Source organism: Saccopteryx leptura, chromosome 4, assembly GCF_036850995.1.
Source record: "Saccopteryx leptura isolate mSacLep1 chromosome 4, mSacLep1_pri_phased_curated, whole genome shotgun sequence".
Taxonomy (NCBI): Eukaryota; Metazoa; Chordata; class Mammalia; order Chiroptera; family Emballonuridae; genus Saccopteryx; species Saccopteryx leptura.
In genome coordinates this window covers 121,912,986-121,927,933 of record NC_089506.1, presented here as the reverse complement: position 1 = coordinate 121,927,933, position 14,948 = coordinate 121,912,986, and the positions used below count along the sequence as shown (strand labels likewise).

At 47.6% G+C, this 14,948-nt stretch overlaps 2 long non-coding RNA genes and 1 other non-coding gene across 5 annotated transcripts; all 3 read right to left on the bottom strand.

Annotated features, from left to right (window-relative positions):
* Nucleotides 1-3,165: 3,165 nt before the first annotated feature.
* On the bottom strand, nucleotides 3,166-8,041 carry LOC136403040 (uncharacterized). Of its 3 annotated transcripts, XR_010751075.1 has the most exons (6): nucleotides 7,634-8,041; nucleotides 7,456-7,514; nucleotides 6,846-6,906; nucleotides 5,443-5,488; nucleotides 4,727-4,928; nucleotides 3,166-3,736 (listed from the first exon to the last, which is right to left on the bottom strand). It is a non-coding gene; the product is annotated as an uncharacterized lncRNA (long non-coding RNA). The 3 variants fall into 3 exon arrangements; XR_010751074.1 differs by lacking the exon at nucleotides 6,846-6,906 and having other exon boundaries at nucleotides 3,166-3,730; nucleotides 4,720-4,928; XR_010751073.1 differs by lacking the exon at nucleotides 6,846-6,906.
* Nucleotides 7,143-7,327, bottom strand: LOC136404720 (small Cajal body-specific RNA 16). The gene has a single exon (XR_010751425.1). It is a non-coding gene; the product is annotated as a small Cajal body-specific RNA 16 (non-coding RNA).
* Nucleotides 8,042-9,812: 1,771 nt separating the features above from the next.
* On the bottom strand, nucleotides 9,813-10,997 carry LOC136403041 (uncharacterized). The gene is made up of 3 exons (XR_010751076.1): nucleotides 10,590-10,997; nucleotides 10,207-10,310; nucleotides 9,813-10,071 (listed from the first exon to the last, which is right to left on the bottom strand). It is a non-coding gene; the product is annotated as an uncharacterized lncRNA (long non-coding RNA).
* Between the last annotated feature and the right edge of the window lie 3,951 nt (nucleotides 10,998-14,948).

The window sequence follows — 14,948 nt, the reverse complement described above, 5'->3', positions numbered from 1 at the left end:
TGCTGTAGGAGAACAGAGAAAGGCCATGTGGAGGAGAGGAGAAGCAGCCAAGATGGCGGAGTGCTGAAGGAGAAGCCAGTTTGTGCAGAGAGAAGGAGATGGGGAACAGAGGTGAATAAGTCTGGTGAGCTAGAAACCTTTGATTCTAGGAAACTTGGATAAGTCAGTAGCTTTGTGAGCACTGAATGAGTGGGTTTTGGAGCCCCGTATGTGTTTTTACTTGCCCGCCGGGTGCAAGCTAGGATTAAAGGTAATGGCCCACCAGTTCTTGGCTCCATTGTTTCATTACCATCTGTCCGAATCTAATGCGAACCTGCACTGGCCAGGCGGCTGTGATGGTGGCGGTGGCCACTGGCTTTACACCCTGAGAAATACAGAGCAAATTACAGTGCCCTCCCTCACTCCTTGGTGAGGTCCCAGGACCACAGTGGCTGGAGCTGGTGGGAAAGGCAGAGTTCCAGGCTCCAGCCCAGACCTGCTGCCCCAGAACCTGCATCTGACAGACTCAGGAGACTTGAGTTCACAGTTTGGGAAGCGATGAACTGACAAAACTTTCATTTATGTTCTTAGAACCAAAACGCAACAGGATGGGCCTTCTTGGCCAAGTCATCAGATATTTGACCAAGACAGGAAATGATGTCTAGGTCACAAAGAAAAAGCATAAAATAAAATCTGGTCTAAACTAGGCTTGGGACAGAGCCACTTTTCGCCTGATAGAATTCATAAACTTTTTCTGGGATAAGACTGGCATTGCTGATATACTTGTCAGTTTTCTGGGAAACCAGTTTCCGACCCAGCCAGCCAGCTAGCCGATTGTCAGGACCTTTAGCCAGTGGTTCTTCATGCATTTAGTCTAACAGCGATAACTTGTCCTTTATATACTTTCCTACAGAATCTCCCTACCTAAAAACGTACTTCTGAATTGGCCTACTGGGGCCTCTCCCATGGCATCCAAGGGAACAAAATTTTAACACATACTTGTAACTGAATTGTCTGAAGTCTTCTTTCCCTCATCTAAGAAAAAATTGGAATGGCTAGATACTGGCTGTGGCTGACCTTGTGTAAAGTTACACCGAGGCTACCAGGGTATGTGGGAATTAGTGAGAGGTTCAAATAAGCTTAGCCAGGAAACAGCAAGATGACTGAGAGTGAACAGAAAGGGAATGCAGAGCAGCGGCCGAGTTGGGTGCTGGAGAACTCTGCTACGTGCAGGACATAAACACTGAATGCAATCTAGACAGAAACAGTTACACAGGGCTGTTTGGGGAGGATGGGGAAGGGGAAGCAGAGGGGAGGTCAGTGGGAGCTCAGCCTGAATCCACCAGAAAGGAGGTCAGCCGGCAAAGGTTAAGATGAGACCAAAGGAGCAGCACATGGGCTGTGCTCAGAGATAGGGAGACAGTGAACTTGGAAGACTGAACCAGGCAAACTGAAAACAACTACCTGTGCGGAGGACTATGGGGAGTGGGGTGGGTGGGGCAGAGGACTGCTCAGTGTCAGCCTCTTCATCCTACAAACTTTTAAAAACTAGTGCATTGCCTAGAGCGTCGGACTGGGATGCAGAGGACCCAGGTTCAAGACCCCGAGGTTGCCAGCTTGAGCGTGGGCTCATTTGGTTTGAGCAAAAGCTCACCAGCTTGGATCCAAGGACCCCTGGCTTGAGCAAGAGGTTACTCGGTCTGCTGAAGGCCTGCAGCCAAGGCACATATGAGAAAGCAATCAATGAACAACTAAGGTGTTGGAACGAAAAACTAATGATTGATGCTTCTCATCTCTCTCCGTTCCTGTCTGTCTGTCCCTGTCTATCCCTCTCTCTGACTCACTCTCTGTCTCTGTAAAAAATAAAAAAACCCAAAAACCCCAAAACAAAAAAAACACACACAAAAAAACTAGTGCATTATTACTTTGGGGGGAAAACCATAAACAAATATCAAGCAGTGATTACACATAGTTAAAATGATCGAAGAAATAACTTTCAAATAGCCAAAGTAATTTGGAACAAAGATAGTCCATTACTGAAGGCATTTATGGGAGCTCTGCCCATAACTCACATGGGCACACAGGTCAGAGTTTGACTTAAATATACTTGCTGGGGACAGCCAGCTTCTGGTAAAACCCAAGTCTTGGTGGTTATTTTTGTTTGTTTGTTTTGTGACAAAGACAGAGAGAGGGACAGACAGGAAGGGAGAGAGAAGCATCAATTCTTTGTTGCTTAGTCTCCTTAGTTGTTCATTGATTGCTTTCTCATATGTGCCTTGACCAGGGGACTGCAGCAGAAAAAGCGACCCCTTGCTCAAGCCAGCAACCATGGGGTCATGTCTATGATCCCATGCTCAAGCCAGCGACCCTGCACTCAAGCTGGTGAGCCTGTGTTCAAGCCAGATGAGCCTGCGTTCTAGCTGGCGACCTTAGGTTTCAAACCTGGGTTCTCCGTGTCCCAGTCCTATGCTCTATTATTCACTGTGCCACCACCTGGTCAGGCTTGGTTTGGTTAATGAGAAATTTGTTGTTCAAAGAAAGAATGAGCTTTATTTTTATTTATTTATTTATTTATTTATTTATTTATTTATTTATTGGCAGAGAAAGAGAGAGTCAGAGAGAGGGACAGACAGGGACAGACAGACAGGAAGGGAGAGAGATGAGAAACATCAATTCTTCATTGCGGCTCCTTAGTTGTTCATTTATTGCTTTCTCATATGTGCCTTGACTGGGGGGGGCTACAGCAGACCGAGTGACCCCTTGCTCAAGCCAGCGACCTTGGGTCCAAGCTGGTGAGCCTTGCTCAAACCAGATAAGCCCACGCTCAAGCTGGTGACCTCGGGGTCTCAAACCTGGGTCCTCCACATCCCAGTCCAACGCTCTAACCACTGTGCCACCACCTGGTCAGGCAGAATGAGTCTTATTTAATTCCACACAGCAGTCTCAATGTTCTGACGGTGGCTGCAGTTCCAAAGCAGTGTTGTGTGACCAGCACAACGGCATGGCTGACAGGCCTGAGACACGCGACTTTCCAACCACTTCAATTAAATTTGCAATAAAAGAACTAGTTTTCTGCTGTAGTTATATAACTCTGGAAAAATATTAGAACAAATAACTGTTTTAAATGCATTCATTAAGTGTAACCATGTAAAACCAAAACATGCTTTTTTTTTTTTAACAAGAATCAGAGAGAGAGAGAGAGAGAGAAGGATAGACAGGGGCAGACAGACAGGAACGAAGAGATGAGAAGCATCAATCATTAGTTTTTCGTTGCGCATTGCGACACCTTAATTGTTCATTGATTGCTTTCTCATATGTGCCTGACCATGGGCCTTCAGCAGACCAAGCAATCCCTTGCTCGAGCCAGCAACCTTGGGTCCAAGCTGGCGAGCCTTCTGCTCAAACCAGATGAGCCCGTGCTCAAGCTGGTGACCTCGGGGTCTCGAACCTGGGTCCTCTGCATCCCAGTCCAACGCTCTATCCACTGTACCACCACCTGGTCAGGCCAAAACAGGCTTTCACCTTGTAAAGATTACAGGAAAATGTACTTTTTGTAGTCCCCTGGATAGCAGTTTAAATTATTTAAACAAAATGTACTTTTTGTTGGAATAACAAGTACACAGTTCCTCCGAGGTGGAAACAGGCAGGAGTACAGGCAATGGATGACTTCATGATGGAGGTATGCACGGCCTCCAAGGGATAGAGGTCCTTGCCAGTCGGACCCAGGCAAACAACTGGGCAGTCTCGCTGGCTTCACCTATGAGGTAGAGGGCACAGCGTCAGTTGCAGGAACTTTACCAGTCAGATCCAAATGTGTTTCCATGTCACTTACCTCAGTTAGGATTCAACAGCTGCTTCCTCCAGCTGCCTATGCACAGATCGGGGTTCAGCCCAAAGGGTAAATTTGTTAGCACAGACAAGAAATAGGTACATACTTCTAATGTAACCTACTCTGTTAGGGGGGAAAATGGATCCTAAAATATGAGAGGAAAATGAGCTACTGACCCTACTCACTGTAAAAGCCAAACTTTCCTACAAGGCTTCACAAGACCTGGTCTCCAGTCCCCTCAGAAAACCCCCTTGTTACCCTGGCCAGACAGCTCAGTTGGTTACAGTATCATCCCAATATGCAATATGCCTGGTCAGGGCACATACAGAAACAGATTGATGTTTTTCTCTCTCTCTGAAATCAATAAATAAAAATATTTAAAGAAAAACAAAACCCTCTTGTTCACACTCCTTCATACTGGCTGGACTGGCTCCCTTTGCACTGGCTTGTATATTCTTCCAGGCTATCACATGATTTACTCCCTTACCTTAGGATCTGGGGCCTTTCCTGACTGCCTTAACTAAAACTGCCCCCCAACCCTAGCCCTGTGGTTTCCTTTTTCCCAGAGCCGTCATATTATCTGGAAGGGAAGCCCAGTGCGGCCAGCAGTGAGTGTGCAATTTGACATCTGTTTAATCCATCAGAAGCTGTCAGCCAGGCTCATAAACCAGAGAACATTTCACACTCCACTAGAATTACACTTCCAGAGTGGTAATCCATTTTCCAGTTCAATAGCGCTTTACTAATGGATAACAATCAGCAATCTAAACCACATTGGCTTGAACCTTTGTCAGGTCTTGATACATACCTTTCAATTTCAAGTATGAGCAATGTTCTACTGCCCTTAAACCCTTTTAAACCCTTAATACAGCACCTGGGACTTCAAATATTGGGAAAGTGTTACACTGGACTCCTTACCAAAAAAAGTCTTTCACATTGAGTAAAACCAGCTGTTGTCACCAGCAATGACTGTTGATGAAAAGTTCCAGTAGAATGTGCTCTTATCCCCAAGCACCACGTGCATGGCTGTGTCCCATGGCTGCATTTGGTTCAGCTGGTCCATATGACAAAACAAATACTTCCAAGGAACTGTATGTGACTGGGACGCACTGGCAGATTCCTAAGAAAGAGCCCAACCAGGCAGATTAACTTTCTGCATAACTTGCAGTGAAATAAGGTCTTGGCTAAATTACAAAACAAAAACAAAAAAAACCCCCTTCAACCTCCGCCCCACCCCCCAAAAAACCACTTTGTACCAAGTTACAAAAGAGAACAGTCTGGTGTAAGATTGCATCCTCTAGTGGACAAAGAGAGAAGTTCAAGATCTTGATGTGATTTTTTTTTTTTTTTTTTTTTGGACAGAGAGACAGGGACAGGCAGACAAGAAGGGAGAGAGACGAGAAGCATCAACTCATAGTTGTGGCACTTGAGTTGTTCATTGATTGCTTTGACTCCATTTACTTATATCCATAAAAAACAGAGCCTTATGCAGGTCAGCATTAAAAAATTATGTGGTTAACAATTAAACCAAACAAGCCTGGAAGGTCTGAAAACAAAACAGTAACATTCAGGCACAGAGAACCAGGCAGAAATGGAATCACCCAGTACATACACAAATCTTCCAGTGAACTCACCTGCAAAGAAGGCACCCTTTACAGTCTTCATTCTACTTCAGGAAGCCTGAACATCCAGAGAATTCACAACTGTTAGTGCTAAAGTACTCTCCAAAATCTAAAACCTACCTTCCACCTAGAACACGATGTGGAAAGTGCCCCATAGTGACCCTGCTTCAATCAGCCCTCCTCTTTCCAAGTCTTCGGGTCCCTGACTCTGAAGGCTGGTCCCTCCCACTTCAAAGCAATCCTAACTTACCCTCTCCAGGCTGTAATGTGCACACCACCACCTGGGGCCTTTCTCAGAAACCTCTCTGTAACAAAACCACAATAGATCTGAACTCTGACAAGCTCCCCCCACTTTTCATTTTATTATTTTTTTATTACCTAACACCAACCTATTTATTCCTATATCTTCTTTCCCTTCCTCTAGCCATGTGTTTCCTAGTTTGTCCCCAACTCCCGAACTCCCCATACCCTCTCAAGCGCTTCAATGATTCCTGCCTTTTGTCTCATGTTTCACCAGCTGGTACCTCTGAAATTGCTCCTTCTCGATGTTCCAGAACTCACTGCAGTCTACCTCTCCAGATCTGCGCCCCTTATCACCAGTAACTACTTTTCTTTACAACCCCTCCAAGCCACAGACATCATGCTCTGACCACTCAAGATTTACTTAGAAGTGCATAAGATGTCACTCCTCAGTCTATGTCCAGCGACAAAAACAGGCCATGATGGGAGAAGGAAGAATGCTGCCTCCCGAGGACCAAGAAAATAAAAATTCAAGGTTCCACAAGCAGTCACTCGTGTGAGACAGGAGGAATCAACACGAGCACTCTTCCCAGAGTGAAATCCATCTCAGCTTTTACCCAGGAAGGAATGAAGTACAGGAGATTTAAAAGGGAACCTGCATTGTCACGATTCCCATACAGGAGTCACCACTCCGTTCAATACAATACACTGTCTAACACAGCGGCCACTCCATTTAAATTAAAATTTAAAAGCAAATTCCTCAGGGGTACCAGCCACACTGCAGGGGTACCAGCCACTCAATAGCTACATGTGGCTTGTGGCTGCTCTACTGAACTGTGGGGATACAGACCATTTCCACCATTGCAAAATGTTCTATTAGACAGCATTGTTCTGCAAAGAGTGTCCTTTTGAAATTACAGATTTTTGCACACCATCCTCTTGTTTAACACTGATAATGACCTCCCATAGTCTTAGGAAAGACCAAAATGCTCACATGAGCCAGAGGCTCTGTGTGATCTGGCCCTTCCCCACCTTTTCAGCTTTGTCCCACACCATTTTCCACCTTGTTTTCTCGGCTACAATGGCCTTTCAGTTCCCCCACTAGCCACAATTTCTAGACCACTAGGCCTTTGCACATGCTGCTCCCCTGGCCTTCCCACCAAACACCTACTTACCCTTCAGAGTCCAGCTCAGGGATCCCATCCTCAGGAATGATTTCCAGTCTATACCAGCCTCCTAGTGATACATGTTCTCAGAAAACTGTGCTCTCCTTCAGAGCTTTCACCACCCTCTTTAGTGTGATCCCTTAATCTAGTCTCTTCAAATCACTGAGAACAAGAGGCCCAGGTGTTTTGTTTATCTGTATCCTTAACAATTAGCATGGTGGTACGTGGCCAATACTTTGGTTAGATTTTTGAAATCGACCTGCTCCCTGGTACTAACTACATCAGGCTTCTTCTTTCAGCAATAGATCTTGTCTGCAGTATCATACATGATCATTAAACTGCTGCTAGAATGTTCACACCTGTTACTGCAAATTCAAAACCCAGTAAAAACTTCTGGGGAATTTACTTTAGGTCAGGATAGGGCTCGCTGGTACCAGGCTGCACCCATAACTAGGCAGATTCAGCAACACAGGAACCTTTCCCCAGACCATATTTGTGATATTTCGTCTCCATGCTTGACATATCTGGACATCCCCAAATTTAGGTCACTCCCAATGTTCCCATCGAGGTTGAGTGGGAGGCAATGATCGCTGCATGCGTTCCAAAATCTAAAACCTACCTTCCACCCAGCTCGCCCCAATCGCCGCGGTTGGCGACTTGTCATTTTCCGAGGAAATCCTGGGGAAAGAGGGTAATAAGAAAGGCAAGTCTCATTCAATGTTTACACACTCCCAGGAACCCGCGCTGAATAAACAGCCGGGGGCCCCTAGGCTGCCGCGCCTCCTACAACGGCTCACCTCAACTTGGGTGCCTGCGTCGGACCAAGTGCCCTCTGCCTCCTCCGTCCAAGTGCCAGTTACTATGCCGGGAGCCGTTCGGTTCCTGAAGTCCGGTCTCCGCAGAAGGGACTCCGGCCTTCGGTAGAGTTTTGTTACCACCCCGGGGCGGGGCCCGAAGCCGCAAGCCAGCGCCGATGGCAGCGAAAGGCCCGCGTCACCGTGCGGGCCAGAGGCAGGCGACCAGCCAGAGCTGAGCGAGAATCTCCGGTCGGATACAACAGAGCACGTGCCGCGCTCCCACACTTTCACAACCCCGGGACCACCGAAATCGAAGAACACAAGCACTGCCGTCCGGAAGTGACGGCTTAGCATAGAGGCGGCAGCTAGCGGATTGCCTTCGTCCTTGAAACTGGGTCTTCCGGGCCGTCTTAAAGGGGCCGCAGACGGTGAGATGTTTTAAGAGAGATGAGCGCCTAAGCGGGAGGGGAGAGCCCTATGGGAAGCAGAAGAGACACCATCTGCTAGGTTCATGGAACTATGCATGCATCATCCCTTTACTCCTCGCGCGACCCTCAGAAGGGAGTAGGTACAATACAAGGATCACTCCCGTTTTCCAAGTGAGAAAACCGGTGCACCAGAGAAGTTGAGTTATTTTCCCAAGCTCCGCCAGCCAAGACTTGGCAGCGCCAGGTTCAAACCTGTGCTCTTTTCACCACCCCAGGTGGCAGGAAGGAGAGAGCTCAGGACAGGGGTTATTTGAAGGTGAAGGCTGACTTCTTGCCTATTGGGACATCTACTGGAAATCCTATTCTGCCAAAAATTGAGTATCCGATAAGTTCCCTACATCTCAGTGGTTTAGTGGGCAGCAGAGGAAGCAAGGAGCACCATTGCTACTTTGCATCTAATGACACAACCAGGGAAGAATTTGCTGGAGCTGAGGAAATATCAGAATCTTTGAAGTTATGTGATCATCGCCTTCCTTGACTTGAACACTGTCATCAGCCCTCTACTTTCTATAGTGGCAGCCACAAACCAGCAGTCTTGCATTCTTCCTTTAAGTGGGGCAGGCACTCTTTGGTTAGCCACAGGTCCCCCCCCCCCCCCATTGTATCACATCCACTGTTCCCAAGCCAGAGGGACTCAGAAAATCCTGACCTTCACCTTACACATCACATCATGCTGGAAGCGTCCCTGTCCCCCAGCCTTCCTTTCACAGTGCCCATGTAGAAACACTACTTTGCAGTTAAGGTTGTTAGATAGAATACAGAACAGCTTGTTAATTTTAATTTCAGATCCACAACAAATAATTTTTTTAAGTATAAGTGTGTCCCATGCAATAATTAGGAACATAGTTGTAAGGTATTTTTCCCCGCCGAGGAAGAAGGAAGGGGCGTAGCCACGAAGCGTGGATAAGTAAAAGCTTTATTTAGTACAGAGTGCATCCCACCTGACGAGGTTCCTTGGTCCGGAGGACACAGAGGCCAGGAAAGTCTCACGGATAAAACTGCGTGGGAGCCCTGGCCTGTTGGCTCAGTGGTAGATCGTCGGCCTGGTGTGTAGAAGTCCCGGGTTCGATTCCCGGCCAGGGCACACAGGAGAGGCGCCCATCTGCTTCTCCACCCCTCCCCCTCTCTTTCCTCTCTGTCTCTCTTTTCCCCTCCCGCAGCCAAGGCTCCATTGGAGCAAAGATGGCCCGGGCGCTGGGAATGGCTCTGTGGCCTCTGCCTCAAGCGCTAGAGTGGCTCTGGTCACAACATGGCGATGCCCCGGATGGGCAGAGCGTCACCCCTGGTGGGCGTGCCGGGTGGATCCTGGTCGGGTGCATGCGGGAGTCTGTCTGACTGTCTCTCCCCGTTTCCAGCTTCAGGAAAATGCAAAAAACAAACAAACAAAAAAAACCCAAACAAACAAAAAAAAACTGCGTGGGAGATATTTAAAGGGTCTCTAGGGTGGTCGAGCTAATATGACGTGGTCAAATCTCACTGCCTGGCAGACAGTCGCTCTTTTCCAAAGGGCTCCTGGGAAGTTTCTTTTTTTTTTTTTTATTCATTCATTTTTAGAGAGGGGGGGGGAAGGAGCAGGAAGCATCAACTCCCACACGTGCCCTGACCAGGCAAGCCCGGGGTTTTGAACCGGCGACCTCAGCGTTCCAGGTTGACACTCCATCCACTGCACCACCACAGGTCAGGCTTGGGAAGTTTCTTTTGGTGTGCATGGTTGTGGGCAGCTCCAGCCAAAGTTCCCAGGTCTGGGTTCCTCACAGGACCTCCCCCCATTGCTGACCACCTTACATTCCGATCTTTTGTGTTAATTAGGGGCGCTGTTTATTTGTCTGGCTACTTTCTGCTGATTAGGGGCTTCGTGGGAAGGGGAGATGGGAAGGTGGTGGCTTTGACTGGAGTCGGGAGGAACATCTGTTAGACCTGTTAGATTAGAGAAACTTCGCGGATGTGGTTCTGTAAGGATTTAAAAAAGAGGAGCAAATATGAGTTATACGATAATTAGAAGAAGATTTAGGATAGAGGCAGCCTAGGTAAGAATGGGTGGCTGCCATTAGGAGTTAAGCAGGTTGTAGGAGGAGAGATTCTTACTTAATTTTTCTCACAGATGGTTGAGGAGATTGAAGCTTCTTTTATCAGGCCAGTCTTACTGAACAGCATTGCTCCCTGCTTCAGCTCACTCTGGTGGCAGGTTCCTGGTGGGAGGGACAGAAGCAACGGGAGGGTCTGCAGGGCCCAACCTTTTGGCGAGCTGGAGATGGGTAGGGCCCAGTGGCAGTGGTTCTGACTGTCAGCGGTCCTGTATAGGGCCAAGCTTGAGGCCAAACTGCATGTCAGGAGTGGCATACAAAGGGGAAAGGAAGGGGTCCCATCCATTCCCATAACCGAGACCTGTGAGGGAACTAGAAGTCCAGAGTGTGAGGGCAAAACAGAGAAGGCAGCTCTCGTGTCCACAACAAATGAGATGGACTGACCTGACCCTGGGTTCTCCGAGTCCAGGTCGTGTCCTAGGAGTTTGAACAACGGGCCCGCCTGGCTGTCTTGGCCTTCCATTTGGGTAGCTTGTCCTCCACGTAGAGGTGCTGAGGAAAAGCCTGTTGCCCAAAGGGGCAATCATCCCGCCAGTGACCAGGCTGCTTGCAGTCAGGATCAGGACAGGGCTCAGTGGGCGGTCGCGGGCAGGGACACTGCTGGGACCAATGACCCTCCTTGCCACACTTAAAGCAAGCTGCTGGTGGGATTCCTCTTTTGCTGGGGTCCAGCTCCGGGGGGAATCCAGGGGTCCCACAGGAAGAGACGGCGTCGGCGCGAATCGAGTGAGAGAGCCGAATTCTTTATTTTCTCTTTATTCTCTCATTAGCATTTACTGCCAGGCATCTCTGCCAAATGCTGGTCTAGCTTTCTTTTTATACACACACACTAAGTTACAATCACATGGTATTTTGAATACATTGATTAATCATTGTTTTTGTTTCACTATGGTTACATATTTCCAGGTAACAGTTAATTCATATCTATAAGCTATAAATCAGGTGATAAATCATTCAAAGTATAGTTATACAATAACTTGAATAGCAATAACAATATTGGTACAAACTTCTAAAAGATTAGTACTAATTAATAACTCTATCTTACTGTTGTTGTGAGTCAGGGGCGCAGAGAGAGAGATTAGCAGACGAAATCATCAAGTACTAGCAAAGGACCACCGCTTGCTCAGGCAAATGGCCCTGAGTTCATGCAGTGTCCTAATTATTCACAAGACTTCAAAAGGCTTGTTTACTGAGAAATTGGCATAACATCAAGAGTAACTTTTGCTTAAAGATACATAAAGTGCACCTGCAAGATAGCTTAGTAGCAACATAATATCAGAAGGCATTAATTGCTATTGCTTCTATGGATTCCTCCACATTCCTCTCCTTATCTGAAGGGATAACCTTGGAAAGTACAAAAATTTTATGAGAATATTTTACTGAGAAAAGCCCAGCAACTGCCTTCAGTCACATAGACCTGTTTCAGTGACCCGCCTTCAAGTCACAAAACAATTCTCTTAGCAAAACATTCTTTTCTTGTTGGCTGTGTTCCCATCCAAGGCCATGCAATGGGTTATTCCACTACACCTTACCTAAGACTATTGTCTAGTCAAATTTTATTTATTTACTATATTCATACACTAGTTAAGTTCTAACTTTATTCTTCTCAGAGTGTTCCACCACCTGCAGGTCAGGTATGCAAGAAGAAAGGAAAGTTTCTCTACTCTACTACATGAAAAGGCTAGGGAGGTAAAGTGATGAATTAAGTGAAGGCTGAAAGGTGCTCTGTGTATAGTTACTGTTTCCTACCTATTCATAAGTCACAATCTATTCTTTCTAACATGATTAATAAGAAGAAATTCTCCTACAAACTTAACCCTTTACAAGGGATATCATAGCCAGCCTCTTATGTCTATGAGCCCAGTTCAAGGGGCTTACAGGCTTTTCTGTGAAACTCACACCCTCTGTCTCATTTCCAAAGAAATTACTATGAATCTACAGGGAAAGCACGGTACTATTATCCCTGTGCCATAAATGATAGCACACACCCAGAAAAGGGGGGGATATAAGGCCAGATTAATTCAAAAGATCAAAGGGGGAAGTATCGTTGTGCCTTTCCTTTGCGGTGACTTTGTCAAACCCGCAGCCATTGGTCTTCACTATGGTGACTTTGTCAACCAGCAGCCATTGGTCTTCTCTGCTGTGACTTTGTCAATCAGCAGTTTTTGATCTTCTTCTGCTGTGACCTTGTCAGCCAGCAGTTGTGGATCTTCTTCTGCTGTGACCTTGTCAGCCAGCAGTTGTTGATCGGCTCCCGACACTCTTTGTGGCTTGGACTTGGGTTGGGCACTTCCTGAGCCTTGCTCCTGTTGCTCTGCTGGCCTCAGGACTGCCACAAGAGCCTGGGTTTGGAGTGTTACCTTCTGCTGCATGCGAGCCTGGTGAGTAGCCTTGGCCTGTTTCTCTGGACCATTAAAAACTTTAAATGCCATGTTCACAGGTCTCAGATAGGGGTTTGTGGTTTAGAATAAAAGGAAGGGGGCTCCTGGGGAGCCCAGCACCCAGGTCCGGCCAGAAACACCAGAGCCAAAGGCAGGATAGGGCCAGGCCTTCCTGTAAGAAGATTAGGGTTGGGCGTCCTGCAAACCGGTATAAGGGCCAATGGCAGGCTGAGAATAGCCTGACAGAGGAGCTTAAGAACACAGAGGAGAAGGGAGGGGCCCCTGGCCAGCTGGGGAGGAGAAAGAGAGACTGGTATATGCGGGTGAATGTGAAACAGGATCCTAAGAAGGGAGGGGAGGGAGCTCTTGGAGGGAAGAGACCTAAGCGGAAGAGGTCCACAGGGGGACCAGAAAGGGGTCCGGAGAGAGGGGAGCCCCCGGGGGTCAGGCAGGAGGGGGAGAGAGTAGGGGGTCGGGCGAAGGTGGAAAGATCAGGAGTGGAGGGTTTAGGTGAGGTTTCTCTGGCCAAAAAGGGCCTGTGCCATGTAGCAGGCGGCACAGAGTACAGGACGGAAGCATGAATAACTAGAAGCCCTGAATGTAAGGGATCTCCAACCAGTTCCCAGTTCTTTTGGCGATAGTTAAATTGGTGAGGGTGTTAAAACCGAAAGTCTCTTCAGGAGGCTACCTGGTTCGATTATCCAGTGGGTTCTGTGGCCTGCCACAGCGGAGAAGAACAGTTTCTTCTTTAGGGAGGGAGAGATTTTGGATAAGGCACTCCAGGAGTGTTTTTGGATTAGGTTTAGATTCCTGTACCCCCACAGCCATCCTCAGTTCTCGGAGTGGTCAGAGTTCAGCATTGGCTTCCTGCAACTCAAGCTCTGGCCATAGGACGGATAAGTAAAGTGGATGTGCTCGGGTCATCTCCATGGGCACACACGCACTCGGAACGAAATGGAAAAGAGGTCCCTGACGCAGCTGCAGTTTTGGATAGGGAGTCTCGGCAGAAAGAACTGAGGGGAGGCTGGAGGCAGGGGATTTACCGCACCGTGTGCCAAAGTGGGTGGAATGTCAGGGATCCTGGTTCTTTCTCGTAGGGGAAGGGGAGAGAGCTTCTGACTCCTCCCAGGTTTCGGCACTAAATGTAAGGTATTTTTCCCGCCGAGGAAGCAGGAAGGGGCGTAGCCACAAAGTGTGGATAAGTAAAAGCTTTATTTAGTACAGAGCACTTCCCACCTGATGAGGTTCCCTGGTCCCGGGAACAGAGGCCAGGGAAGTTGCATGGATGAAACGGTGTCTGGGATATTTAAAGAGTCTCTAGGGTGGTCGAGCTAATATGACGTGGTGGAATCTCACTGCCTGGCAGACAGTCGCTCTTTTCCAAAGGGACTCCCAGAAAGTTTCTTTTGGCGTGCATGGTTGTGGGCAGCTCTAGCCAAAGTTCCAGGGTCTGGGTTCCTCACGTGACCTCCCCCCATTGCTGACCACCTTACAACAGTTATACTAAAAAATTATCCATTGTGGATCTGAAATTCCAACTTAATTGGGTAACCTGTTTTGTTCTGTTAAGTCCAGCATCCCTGCTTGGAATACTTCTCTGGAGAGAGGCTTGGCTGGTGTCCTGTAGTGTTGGGAGTATCCACCAGGGTCCTGATTCTGGCTCTGCCACCTGGCAGCTCTGTATCACTAACCTCTGGCCTTCGGTCATCCTGTGATAAAATGCCAGGGAACTGTAAAACTTAGTATCGGCGGTGCCATTTTGAGGAGGAAAAGTCAGGCTTCTTGCCCCCTCCTTTCTGTGGAGAGTGGAAAGAGAAGAATGCAGGAGCTTTCTGGCTTACAAGGACAACTGGGTCATCTGGTCATAGTTTAGCTATGACTATAATTCCTAGAATTCTCTGAAAGAGTGTCTGGGGCCACTTGCCACACAGAGCAAATAAGACAGAATTTATCTAAAAACCTAAGAAAACAATGTTTATGTACCTTCATCAAGAATTCCTATACTCGGACTCACCCTGAAGTCATGAGAGTAACGTATACCTCTAGCCCAGCAGTTCTCAAAGTGTGTGCCAGGGCGCACTGGTGCACCCTAGAAGATTTCCAGGTGTGCCCTATGGTATTCCAGAGAAATATGTGCCTGTTGGGGACCAAAAAACCAACAGGGTTTTTGGGGTTTAGATTTTTGGGGGACATAGGTGTGGGGAATTGGCTGTAAACTGACAGTCTGCCTAATCCCCCACCTCACTTGCCTGATTAGGTTGCAAAAGGCTGTTAAGCTGTGGTGCTGGATTGTTTACACTACCCCCCATGTTCCCCGGAAAGACTGGAGGCAAGTTTCTTCTATCCTTTGTTTGGTGTAAAG